The sequence below is a fragment of the Physeter macrocephalus genome, chromosome 20 (assembly GCF_002837175.3).
Source record: "Physeter macrocephalus isolate SW-GA chromosome 20, ASM283717v5, whole genome shotgun sequence".
Lineage (NCBI taxonomy): Eukaryota > Metazoa > Chordata > Mammalia > Artiodactyla > Physeteridae > Physeter > Physeter macrocephalus.
The window spans coordinates 52,022,926-52,036,292 of NC_041233.1; the positions used below are offsets into that span (position 1 = coordinate 52,022,926).

General features: G+C 44.3%; 1 protein-coding gene and 1 long non-coding RNA gene across 14 annotated transcripts in view; one reads left to right on the forward strand and one right to left on the reverse strand.

Annotated features, from left to right (window-relative positions):
• Positions 1–3,446: 3,446 nt before the first annotated feature.
• LOC114484565 (uncharacterized) lies at positions 3,447–10,196 on the reverse strand. The gene is made up of 3 exons (XR_003677638.2): positions 10,025–10,196; positions 8,970–9,173; positions 3,447–3,737 (listed from the first exon to the last, which is right to left on the reverse strand). It is a non-coding gene; the product is annotated as an uncharacterized lncRNA (long non-coding RNA).
• A 415-nt stretch (positions 10,197–10,611) lies between these two features.
• Positions 10,612–13,367, forward strand: part of PLCE1 (phospholipase C epsilon 1) — a 328,485-nt gene continuing 325,729 nt past the window's right edge. For 12 of the 13 annotated variants that reach the window (XR_008616316.1, XR_008616317.1, XR_008616318.1 and 9 more), the window contains exon 1: positions 10,612–10,785. The gene's annotated coding sequence lies outside the window, so the exon portion shown is untranslated. Of the gene's footprint in view, positions 10,786–10,882; positions 10,946–13,367 lie in introns of those variants that run through there. The other variant, XM_028482062.2, reaches the window with a different exon arrangement.

Sequence of the window (13,367 nt, forward strand, 5' to 3'; positions counted from 1 at the left end):
CCTGCGTACCGCAAAAAAAAAAAAAAAAAAAAAAAAAAAATCAACTCTAGCTGGTTTAAGTGGAACAGTAATGTATTATATCAGAATCACTGGGAAGTCTGGAGAACGAGGCTCAGAAAATGGCTGAAACCAAGGAGGGCAAGACACAGCCAAGCTCACATGACAGCAACAGTCAGCTTAGGACCAGCTTCTGGCGTTTCTCTGGACACACTGCTACCACATGGCTTCTGCCTGGGAATAGTCACTGCTGGTACTAAAATGTCACTTCTGCTACCCTGTCATTGTCCTTCTTTGCAAACATTCTTGTAGCTAATCATTTTTTAATGATTTTTTTTTGGGAAAATTTCAGTCAAGTTTTTTAAAAAACTTTTTTTTTTTTTTTGGCCACACCATGTGGCATGCGGGATCTTGGTTCCCCAACCAGGGATCAAACCTGTGCCCCCAGCATTGGGAGCACAGAGTCTTAACGACTGGGCTTCCAGGGAAGTCCCCAAGACTTCTTAATATGGAACATTTTAAACAAAAGTAGAGAGAATATTATAATGAAATTAAATGTGACAATCACCTTAGTTTCAGCAATCCAGTATTTTCTAGCAAGTTTTTAAAATTCCATTGGAATTTTGTTAAATGTTAAATATTAACATAGTAGAAACTGGCATCTTAAATCTTTTATTTATTTATTTATTTACTTATTTATTTATGTCTGCATTTGGTCTTCGTTGCTGTGCCCGGGCTTCCTCTACTTGCAGCAAGCTGGGGCTACTCTTGATTGCAGTGCACGGGCTTCTCATTGCAGGGGCTTCTCTTGTGTGGAGCACAGGCTCTAGGCGTGTGGGCTTCAGTAGTTGTTGCACACAGGCTCAGTAGTTGTGGCTCAGACTCTAGAGCACAGGTTCAGTAGTTGTGGCGCACGGGCTTAGTTGCTCCACAGCATGTGGGATCTTCCCGGACCAGGGCTCGAACCCATGTCCCCTGCATTGGCAGGCAGATTCTTAACCACTGTGCCAACAGGGAAGCCCTGGCATCTTTAATCTTTAAGTCTTTCATGAAGGAATATCGTGTGATGATGGCTATTATTTGTGAAAGATATAGCATAGTACATAGAACATGCACTTCTATTATGTGTTTTAAAAAGACTTTTTATATCAGGTAGAAAGTGGTGTTTAATTTTATGAAATGTCTTTTGGTTATTTATTGAGATGATAATTTGGTTCCTTTGATTTATTGACATGCATTCTTTTATTAATAAATTACCTAATATTCAAGTGTCTTTGAACCAGAGATAAATTTTGACTGGCACAGAGTAGATGATTTCAAAATATGCTGCTGAGTTTGCTTTAATTATATTTTATTTAGGATTTTTCATGTCTAGACTTATCAGTGATATTTCAAGATATTTTCTTTGCTTTGGAAAATATTTTATGAGCGTTTGATTATATCTACTGAAAGTTTGTAAGAACCGATAGTTAAAATTATCTGGCCCATGGGCAGTACTTCACAGCAAGAGTTATGTGCAATATTTTATAAATTAGGGAATCTCTGGGTTAAACAGAGTTAAATAGTTATTTATCTGGGACTTCTCATAATCTTTAGTATGTCAGTGTGAATTGTAAGCCTCCAGCACTTTAAAATGTATTTGGCCACAGAGCCCCTTTTTATTGATGAACTAGTATTGGGTAAAAATACTTTGAAAATACCATACTAAATCTTTCTTTGGTGAGGATTCATTGCTAAGTACTCCATTAAATTATCAACTTTATGAAGGTAGAGATTATGTCAGTCCTTCCCAGTTACTATCATTTTCCTAGTATCTTACACAATTCCTACCTTAAAAGTCACTCAGTAAATATTTAATCAATTAACTACTTTCATTTTTTTCACTGGTTATTGGGTCCCTCAGGATTCTCAGTTACAAGTAACAGAAACTAACTTAGGCAGGAAAGCAATTTACCAAAAGGAATCTGAGTAGCTCACAGAATTGTTGAGAGCTGGAGAGTCAGCCTCAAAGCTAGGCTTCCAAGAATAATGCCCCAAATAATTCCCCAGGCACTGGAGGCTATAAGTTAGCACTACTGCCAGGAACTCAACTTTTCTGGAATTCCATCTGCTACCAGCACTAAAGCCACCTTGGCACCAAGAATCCAGCTTTACAGACACCCCAGAAAGCTCAGTTTCTCTGCTCTCATTCTTGCTAGCAAAATGTACTCTCTATAGACCTTCCCTCTTCAAATTGTTCACTTTTGAATCTAAGTCTCACACACACATGCCTGGCTGATGGTGCTAGGTAACATGTCACTGTCCCAGCTGCAATGGAGGCTGAGCAAACATGGTTTATGGCTAATAACTTGGAAAAACAAGAACTGTAAGGAAGAATTCCTTAAACCCAAAATTCCCCAAACCCAGCAATGGTGTTCCAAAGGAAATACAGACATTCCTCCTTCTTGGATCAATTGTGGTAATATAGTTTCTCACAATATTATCAATTTCATGCAAATTTTAAAAAATTGATTAGCTTAAACTTTATCATAGTATTCTTTTATAATTGAAAGTGTCACATCTTTATTATAGTGTTCTATTTCCCTTTTATAATTTTGCTAGTGTTTTTATTTTTTTAAAATATTTATTTATTTATTTGGCTGTGATGGGTCTCAGTTGTTGCACATGGGATCCTCACTGCCGCATGTGGCATCTTCCTTGTGGCACACGGAATCTTTAGTTGTGGCATGTGGGATCCAGTTCCCTGAACTGGGAGCATGGAGCCCCAGCCACCGGACCACCAGGGAAGTCCCAGTGTTTTTGTTCTTGATTATGTTTTCCAGAAGTGTTACTCTTTTTTAACGCTCCCCTCGAAGGCATTTTATGTTTTCCAAAGAACCAGCTCCTTGATTTTTCTTCTAGTTGGGTAGGCTTTCATTGTTACTATCTTTTAAATTTTATTTTTCTTGGAATTGTCTTTGGTATTTTTTAAAATCTGAATGCTCAGTTCATATATTTTTACACTTTCTTGTTTAATAATAAAAAAACATTTAAAGACGCACATTTGCCTCTGATTATTGCTTTAGCCACATCTCATAAATTTAGATTATGTAATATTCTCATTTTTGTCATGTTCCAAGAAATCTATAATTATTGTTTGGATTTCTTTTGTGACCCGATCATTACTTAGAAGAACAGGTTTAAATTGTTGAGCAGTTGATGCTTTTTCTTTTAAAATTATTAATTTCTAGTTTTCTTGCATTTTAGCCAGAGAATACAGCCTGAATTTCTTGAGATTTTCTTGACCCATTCTGGTAAATGTCCATGGAACTTGGAAGAGAAGATATATTCTCTATGTGCAGATTGCAAATGTTGTAAAAAGTAATTTAGACTTTGTTTCTTAGCTTTCTTCATCATATTAGTAAAATCTAAACTAAAGTAATGAATAAAATCAGGCCTGGAGAATTGTTATAAAAACAAGTCACAAGAACAAGCCATGTTAGTGGGAGGGACAGTGATTGAGAGAAAAGAGAAGAGATCAGAAGGATATTGGAAGGGCTGGGAGAGTAGGAGGAAAGGCGAGCAAAGGAGAGGAGTCAGAAGAGCAATATGGACTTTAAAGAAAGTACAGTTGCTCAGGAGGGCAGATCTGGAACACATTGTAGACATGCAGAGCTCTGGTTGATGGAGACTTTACTGCATACCCTGCTCACAATATTTTTGTCAAGGTGAGGTAGATAGCATAGGGTGAGAAGCTGATTCTGGAAAATGAGAATGAAGAAAAAGAAGTGTCAGCCTAATAACAGAAGAGAAAACTGTGATCAGAGAAGGGAATTTCAGAGGTGAGACTTTGGAGGTGTGACCTTGCTTGCCAACAGCTGAGTTTTGAGTAGCACTGGAAAGCAATGAGGCAAGGAGGTTCCTAGATTTGCTGAGAACTACCATTTTTCAGCTATGGTTTTCCATGCTGGGATGTCGTGTGCACATGGCCCTTCTCTCAGTATTGGAAGGGAGCATGGATGTGGAATCCTCTAGGATAATACCAGAAATAGGCTGGAGAGGAAGGGTAGATAGAAGGCTTTGGTGAAGATGGAAAGAAACTGGAACATGCCAGTGGCATAAATTTTGAAAGAAGATGTTGAGGGAAGGCACGGGAAAAGCGGGAGTGGGATAAGTGGTGGGGAGAGGGTGGTAGGAATTAACAAGCCCTTCTTCCTCTGCCCTGTTAACTAGGGAAGAAAAGGTAGCCTTCACTGCAGAGGACTTCAGGGATGACGTGGTGTTGGGGTGAGCAAGGTGGGCTCAGTGTGGAAGGAACTAATTCAGGTATCTTAGGAAGGCTGGGGTAAGAGTATGGCTTAGCAACCAGACTGTATGAGTTCAAATCTAGATATCTGTGTAACCTTGAGCAAATTGCTTAACCTCTCTGAGCTTTAGTTTTCATTATCTCTAAAATGGAAACAATATTAGTGTCTACTCATATGTTTTTTGTGAAGATAAATACAAGATATATTGTATAGAAAGCACTGAGCACAGTGCATGGTAAGCCTTCATCCTCACTGATTCTCCTTTCCTCCTTTCCTGGCTTAACTTTATGGTTGATCATTATAAACACTCCCTTGCGTGTATCCTAAGTCCTTGCTTCTTTCTTGTTTGGTTAATAACCCTTGCTAAATCCAGTTCTCCATTTTTTTCTTCTCACACACCCATAAATCTGTCCAAAGAAAAATGTACAATCGTAACGACTGGGCTCACATTACATTTGTGACCACAATTGGACACAATATCTGGCATTAGATTTCCCTATTTCATTGACTCTCCCACTTTTCTAAATGAGTATTTCAGATATTCTCTCTCAAACTATTTGTTCAGAACTATATTCTCTCTCAAACTACCCTATTTACTTTCACCTGATAACACTGTTTACCACTTTATTGAAGAAAACTTTTACAAGCTTCTACCAACTCTACTCACCTCCCAGCTTCCATACCTATTGTTTCATCTACTAAATCTATATTAAAAAGTTACCCCAAAGCTTGTGGCTTAAAAAACTGACATTTATTTTGCTCCCAAACCTGCAATTTGGGTAAGGCTTCTCAGGAATAGCTTTTGTCTGTTCTGCTTGCCATCACTGGGATGGCTTGAAGGCTGGGGCCTAGAACTCCCTGAAGGCACGCTCACTCCCATGTCCAGGGTTGATGCAGGCTGTCAGTTGGGATCCTAAGCTGCAATCATCAGCTGGAACATTACACATAACCTTTTCATGTGGCCTGAGCTTCCTCACAACATGGCATCTGCATTCCTAGTATGAGAGTTCCGGAAGCTGTCTCAACTTTTGTGACATAGCCACTGTAGCCAGGTAGCATCACTTCTGCCACTTTCTATTGAATAAGAAGTGGGTAAGCCACTGGGGCTGCCCCATATTCACAAGAAGGGGAATTGGACTCCACCTGTTATCAGTGGCAAAGTTCTGGAAAAGTATGTGGGCCTGGAAATATTGCCGTGGCCACTTTTGGAAAATATAATCTGTGTCTCCTGTTTCTTTAAATGAACTGTCTGTGCTCCTGTCCAAGCGCAGCCCATTGACTTGCGCACTAGACCCCATCCCCTCTCACTCACTCAACGACATTTTTACAGAAATACTTGCCTCTTTTTTCTGTATCATCCATTTTTCTCTCATGGGTCAATCCTTTCAACACAGGAACATGCTATTATTTCTCCCATATGAAAAAAAGCCTCCCTTGACTTCACATAACAGTCTCAAAGTGAGTGGTCCAAGCTGCTGTGGTACCTCTGCTTTCTCTGCATAGGGCTTCCATCTCTGGGCCAAGACAGTTGCCTCAGACCTTGCCAATTCTCAAATAAAGGGAAGGGAGAAAAGAAATCAGAGGCAAGCAGCTTCAGCTCTAAGGACATTACTGGATGTTGCCTGCTGACTTTCTGTTCATATGTCATTGGCTGAAACTTAGCCATGAACTTAGCCTAGATGCAAGGGAGGTTGGGAAAGTAGTGGGCAATCATGGGCCCAGACAAAACTTGGTAGGTGGGAACTGTTTTATAGCTAAAAGAAACAATGGAGAATGGATATTGGAGGGAAATAAGCAGTGTCTTCCACCCTCCCTCACCTATTATAGCCTTTACTGCATTGTTACCTCTCAATGAAGTCCTACTTGGGACATTGTATTTAAAATTGCAATCATCCCCAAGCCCTGCAGCACCCCCTGTCTGCCTTTCTTGCTTTACTTTCCTCAAGCATTTATCACCTTCTACTATACTACATGCTTTACTTTTATATAGCTCATTGTCTATTTTTGCCTAGGGACTTTGTTGACTGTTGTGTTCACTGCTGTATTTCTGGTACCTAGAACAATGCTTGGCACATAGTAGGTGCTCAATACATATTTTTTTGCATAAAAGAATAAAAGAACAGCACAATAGTAAGCACTCAATTGCAGCTGCTGTTATCATTATTATCATTTTCTAGCATAAGGAGTGGTTGAGGATGATAATTGTTAATAAAAGGATCTGGGAAGGCTAGCAGATAGTAACATGCTAACATTAGTGAAGGAGAAGTGGCAGAGAAACCAAAGAATGAGCTTGTTGGGGGCTTGTAGAGCTAATCAGCATCAAGTTACCAGTTGAAGAATCAGTGAACAAATTAGCCTATGCAAACCTGCCTTCATGTCATCCACCCTCCACTGGTGACCAGTCCAATCTATGGACAATTCACAGCACTTGGGATCACCCAGGAGCCATGGCCATTTTCCTAGAAGACTAGCTCCAGCAAAGCTTGAATTAAACATGATATTTTTCAAGCGAATATTATTTTCCTTTGAGTTCCATGATCATACCAGAGTTCTTTTCCTCTTCAACATTTTGGCCACTTACAACAACATGAAACTTTAAAACCTACATCTAGAGAAGTCTCAAGCTCCAATGTCTATGCTTTGGGATTCTAGTACAGTTAAAACTTTTTAAATTGAGCTTTTATAACTTTTAGTTATGGCTCCTTGAGATGATTTGAGCTACACCTGCCTTTTGCTGATAGCAACTGAACCAGATATTACAATGAGATTCCAGAATATTTCAAGGGAAAAAGATGGATGGACTTTCTGTCAAAACACTAACAAGATATTTTCAATATTCAAAGGAGATCACAGTATTTAAATACTGTAAATATAAATTTAGAAAATGGAGTTCTGAGTTGTATTTCTTTAATCTAAGTGCTTCACATAGATTAACTCACTGCTCACAACCACCATGAAGGGTAGATATAGTTTACAGAAGAGGAAAACGAGGCACGGAGAGGTAAGTAACTTGCTCAAGGGCTCACACCTGGGAGGTGGATTAAGGCTATCAACTCAAGTGGACCCACATCAGTCTGTGCCTCTAATACCGGCTATGCTGAGAGACAGATCTCCTTCACCCACATTCCTACCACCCAACAGAAGCAGAGCTACCTGCTGCTCTAACACACTGGTATTTTTCACCAACCTCGAACTGCCTTAGTACTTCTACCCTCACCTATGAGATAACTCTGGAAAGCTTGTTTTGGGCTCTGTCCCCACTATCTGAACTCACTAGCCTATGTGCAGACAGCTGGTAAACCCTGTACACTCTGACACTGACTTCAAATGAGAGGAAATGGCAACTCCTAAACTCAGGGCTGCCTTGTTCCTTCAGCTCTTCCTTGGCTTCCAAGGCTACCCAGAAGTCTGCTGGCAAATTCCTCTGCTTAGCAATTAGCTACTGTTGAACAAAGATTGATCAATTTGTCAATGGTGCCTGTGCTGACTACTCAGTTCCCAACCTTAAGGTTTGTTTATAAATGGGTTAACTGATGGCTGGCTTGTTGAGTGTGGCAAAGGGCCAATCTTTTTTTCCGCAGTATGTGCAGTAGGGGGTGTGGGGCCTCCCACTGGCAGCAACAACCATGAAGTCAGAGACACCCCCCCACCAATCACAAAAATTACAGGATGTGAGAGGAAGAAAGTAGGGACGTGATTCCATTTCTTAAAATGATTTTATGACTTAAGTTCCCTAGTCCCAATGTTTACAACTTAAATCAATTTCCATCAAATGGAGACCATTATGTAACAAGTTCAAAAGAGATGAGTGCTTTCTTCTGAAATTTCAAACAAAGATGCACTACATTTAAATAGCTTCCACAGCATTATTCTTGGGGCTTTTGTTTTTGTTGTTGTTTTTGACTATGCAAAATGGTCTTGTATACAAAGATGCATAGCTTAGTTTATTGAAGCTGAATTTTCCATGGAAACTGTCCAGTGCTCCCCCAATTCACAAGCACTTTATCTGACCGTCTTTCTTCTTTCAGATAATGGCTGGCAGCAACCCACAGTGTGGAGGTTATACGCTGTACTTTTGAAAAAGTCTTGAATGGAGCCATTGTTCCCCTGAGATGGTCTCTATGTTTCACTGAACAGAGAGCAGGGTGTAAAAAAGGCACCTTGTGTGCAACTGTTGGCGAGGTTGGGGAGTGAATTAAAATCTCCAGAAAGTCTGGGCAGTGCTGTTCAGAGGAGCAATGAACCCTCTGGAAGCACTGTTAGCTCAGACATTCCAATGCGGTGAGGCAGCCTCAGGGACCCGGCTCCCTCCAGTCTCATTTAGAGAGGGATTGAGGGGGGCGAGCAAAGGACATTGATCTGGACCTGCTCTCTTTGCAAAAAATTGGGGACGGCTCCCTATTCCAGGGATAGGTGATACTGATGATCACACTCAGATAACTTTCCTGCCTAACGGACCTAGACATTCCTTGGTTACTAATGGTGCAGTGACTCATTTGGAGGATTCAATGTTAACTGCTTGTGCATCCACCAGTTTGCAAGCCTAATTCCCATGTGCCTAATTAAAAAAACAAAACAAAACAAGTCTTTGAGGGCTCCAGGTGATTAATGATGTTTGATATTACTAATTCATTAAATGCATTATAAGACCATAATATGCAACTGTATATTCAATAAACAGCCTACCTTGTTTAGTGTCAGTAATGCTTCCTTTTTCCTGGCTCCTCCATTCACCTGTCCAGGACTGTGCGAGCACTGGGTCAGAGTAAATGACTACTCCCTATTCCTCTAGAGCTAAGGTCTCAAGCTTTTCATGAACAGAGTCTTCTGCAGAGAGCTTTCCAAAACCGGCTCTCAAGGAAGGAGGTAACGTTGATTTTCAGGAAAATTCTAGTGGTGAGAAAACAGCAAAACAGTTTAAGGATCAGGCTGGCATATTTTTCTTACAGGCAGAATTCTTTGGTGCCCCTCCTGCGCATTCTTGCTCCAACCCCTCCTGCGCCTGGAGGCTCAAAGGAGGGGAGGCCACTTTTAACAGTGACCTGAAAGAAAGGGTCATACTTGAGCAGGTGGAAAGGGTGTGGGAGGTGCTGGTCATGGTCCAGGTAGAGGCTCAGAGTGGGAGAAGCATCCTGTTGGGTGGTCCCTAATAACCAGGCCATGTTGGGTTCCTACGGTCGTGGGGAGTTAGTCTGGAAGGCAGCAGGGAGCCAGTGAAGGTTTCTGCACAGATTAAAGCTGTAGAAGACGCAGAATAACATGGCTGTGTGGTGAGGGATGCTTCGCTCCAAGGAGTGGACAGACGGGAGGGCTAGGGGCCACCGGAATTGGTCCTGATTGAATACAAGAGGAAGGGTCAGACCTATGCAACAGGTTAGTCCATTAAAATAGGTAAAGAGGGAGGGGGGTTTAGGGGAAAGGGAGGGGGATGATAATTCGATTTTCCTCAGGTCCCTGGCTCTCCTGACTGCCAGTTGGGCACAAAAACCACCTCGACGGCTAGGTAAGGCTCCGTGCAGAGCCTGCAGTTTCTGGCAGCGCTGAACGCCTCCTGTTTGCTTCAGCAGCGAAAGCCACTAGATTTGGAGTCCACAGACCTGGATGTCACTATTTGGACGGTCACTATTAGCAGTCAAAGGCTCTCCTGAGCCTGGCACTGCACGGCGCACACTGTGGTACTCAACAGTAAATATCTGAATGATGAATGAGCGAACAGATTGGAGACTTGGTGCTGCCCTTACCAGAGTAACCTTGGTCAAGTAATTTAACCTCCAAGAGCCTCGGTTTCCGTGTGTGTCGACAGGGACGGTGCCTGGCGGGAAATGTGAGACGAAATTCCCGCGGCCTGAGGTGGGCCGAGTTCCCCACCTCCGGTCGGAGCCGGGCAACGCCGCTGCGCTCTCGCCAGCTCCCGCTGCGGCTCCCCGGGTGCTTGGCAGCCCCCGGGGCCGAAGCCGAGGCCGGGGCCGAGGCCGGGGCCGGGGCCGAGGCCGGGGCCGGGCGGGGGTCGCGAGGTCCGCGGCCGGAGCGTGGGTGGCGGCCGGGTCCGCCCCTAGCGCCTGCCTTCTCCGCGCGGCCCGCGGGAGGGGGCGGGCCCGGCTCAGGCCGCGCCCCCGGCCGCCCGGCGGCCCGCGGTGGCGCTCGCGGCCTCTCACCCGGGGCGGGCGAGTTCTGGGAACGCCCGGCCCAGGGCGGGGGCTCCGTTGCCGCCCGCGCCGCCGTCCGGGCAGCTTGCAGAGCTCTGCGGGCGCGGAGCGAGGGAGCGGCGCCGGGCGGGGGCGCACACAACGACGCGGGTCCGGTTGGGCACGGCGGCGGCGGCGGCGACGGGCGGCGCGCCCCGGGCTCTGCCTCCCGGGCACTTGCCCGGCTCTGCGCGCTTCTGTCGTCCGCTCCGCCGCTGACACACGGTAGCGAGGACACCCGACGCCGCTAGCGACAGGCGCGTCCCAGAGGGACGCTGCACTTGGGGACTCCGGCGCGACCGGCCAGAAGAGGAAAGGTGAGGAGGTGTTTCTGTGGCTCGGTTCCTCAGGCTTGGAGAAGGGGAGAGATGGGCTTTTAATCTCTGAATCCAGTAGATCCGGCCGGGGGCAGCAGCCTCACTCCGCGTACCTGGCGGGAGTACAGGTACCTACACCCCTCCCCAGGGGAGGACTGAGGTAGGCGACTCCGTAGGGGGCGCGGGCCAGCCCTCACATGGGCTGGAGGGTACCCTGTAAGTGCTTCCTTCGCCCCTTCAAATGTTTGCCTCGGGTCTCCACTGCATTTTGTGTGTGCAGTACAAAGAAGAAAAGTATAAGCTCTTGCTGAGGCGGCCCCCTAGCCGCCAGTATTTCACGGATAAGTGCTCAAGAGATTGTTCCTGAAGAGATTAGCTACATCAAGTCCTAGAAAATATAATATTGGACCTGGTCTCACTTTCACTGGTAACTGGAAGAATAGCTACGTCTTTTTTCTTAAAGTCCTCTAATGCTGTGATAATGAATAACCTAGAGAAAAAGTCTTCCTTGTGTCTAATGTTAAATGTACAGTGTAAATTTACGGTTCCCCCCGCACATTTTGCCTGGTATTTAAGCCATGAGAACACTTGGTTCAACTGACTCAACTAATTATTCAGTGTAAGAAAGATCCATCATTCAAAGATTTTTAGCAGCCTCATTTTAAAGAGGGAGCTCCCTCAATAGATGGAAAAGTTTTATTTCCACATGGTTCTTTTTTTTTTTTTTTTTAATGTTGGGGGTAGGAGTTTATTAATTAATTAATTTATTTTTGCTGTGTTGCGTCTTCGTTTCTGTGCGAGGGCTTTCTCTAGTTGTGGCAAGCGGGGGCCACTCACTATCGCGGCCTCTCTTGTTGCGGAGCACAGGCTCCAGGCGCGCAGGCTCAGTAGTTGTAGCTCATGGGCCTAGTTGCTCTGCGGCATGTGGGATCCTCCCAGACCAGGGCTCGAACCCACGTGCCCTGCATTAGCAGGCAGATTCTCAACCACTGCGCCACCAGGGAAGCCCCCACATGGTTCTTAATTTTAGTTTCATCATGCAAAATTTGCCAGTAGGTCATTTAGATCTCTGCAGGATTAGTGAATTTCCTTGTGTTTCTGGTAGGAAGCCCTGGTAGGGATAGGGTGGAGCCACTGCCACAGAATGGGCACAGCTGAGGCCAAGAGTGCTGCACCCCACCAGGAAGGATTTTTGAGAGCCTGTCTTGGGAGGTGGATGCAGGTGACCCTGTAGATGCCCTTACAGGGCCCATTTGGAATTGGGGGTGAAAGGGTGGCAGACTATCTCTGGATGCTGTATGCAGCCATGTCTTCGCGGATAGTTTCTGAAGGATGCCTGATAATGCTGTCATCTAGAACATTCTTTGCTCTTCCTGAGTGCCCTTCCTGCTCCATTTTACTACTCTAAATCCTAACCATCCTTCAAGCTAAGTTTTTGTTGCTGCTGTGAGACCTTCCCTGATATCCCAGCCCCAAATAGTCAACATTCTCCAGCTCTGATGCCTGCAGCATTTTATTGAATACCTCCCTAGCCTTTCTTCTCTCAGCGTTCCTTGAGAGTTATTTATGTAGATGTTTCATTTTCCCTACTGAAGGAATTAACTGTGGCTTTCTTGGCACAGAGCTTGCACCTAGAAGGCCCTCTAGAAATAGTGTTACGACTTTGTTTCTTCAATACAAATCTCTACTTTGGAAAAGGAGATAATATAACCAAAAGGATTCAGTGAAGAACATGTTTACCATTCAAATTGTCCTGCATTTACAGCCCCACAGGGAAAATTTTCCTTATACCTAGGAGCCATGCATAATAATCATCTTTGGTCCAAGCCTGGGAATCAAGTAAGAGCTGGAGGGACAGTCTTCCAGTCCTTATAGTAACATAAGCTCCTTGGATGTACTCCAAGGTTGACCTGTGTCATTCAAAATTCCATGCTCCAGTGCATTGTGGTGAAGCTAGATTCCGATGAAGGTGGTTGGTTTTCTTTTTCTATTTGCAACTGTTCTTAATCACAGTCTTCCCTGGGCTTTTGTCGTGTATTTTAAACAATTCATTTGATGTGCAATTTGTTACCTACAAATTTTTAAATGAATAAAGGAAAATTGAAAAGAATTGTGCTTGCTGTTTTCTAAAGCAGAGAGCAGGGAATGTTTGTCCTTCCTGGGCAAGAGGAGATATTTGCAAGGAGCGAGGCTGCTCTGCACATGTGTGTTGGCAGTGCTTGCCTTCCACACACCTGGCTGGCAGTCGGCCTGTAGAGGACAACAACTGCTTCAGTCTGGGCTCCTTCTTTCTCTGCCTGGGTTCCCTCTGCTTGTGGGGAGAAGGGGTCCAGGGGAGCACAACAATTTAGAGCTTCGGATTCAGAAGGAGTAGCAGAGAAGACGTTAAAAAAAGCAGTAACTGCTTAAGAGTGTAGATTTGTTTGTTTGATCAAGTTGCTTTCCTCTGGACACTTGGTTGAGATCTTGGCATTGAGCAAGTGGGAATTTCGTTGGGAGAGGGAAGGCAGGTGGCTGGGGAGCATGGTACTGCTGTAGAAGGGCTGGGAGGTATTGATGGGGGGGGCTTAGGGAAGCATGTG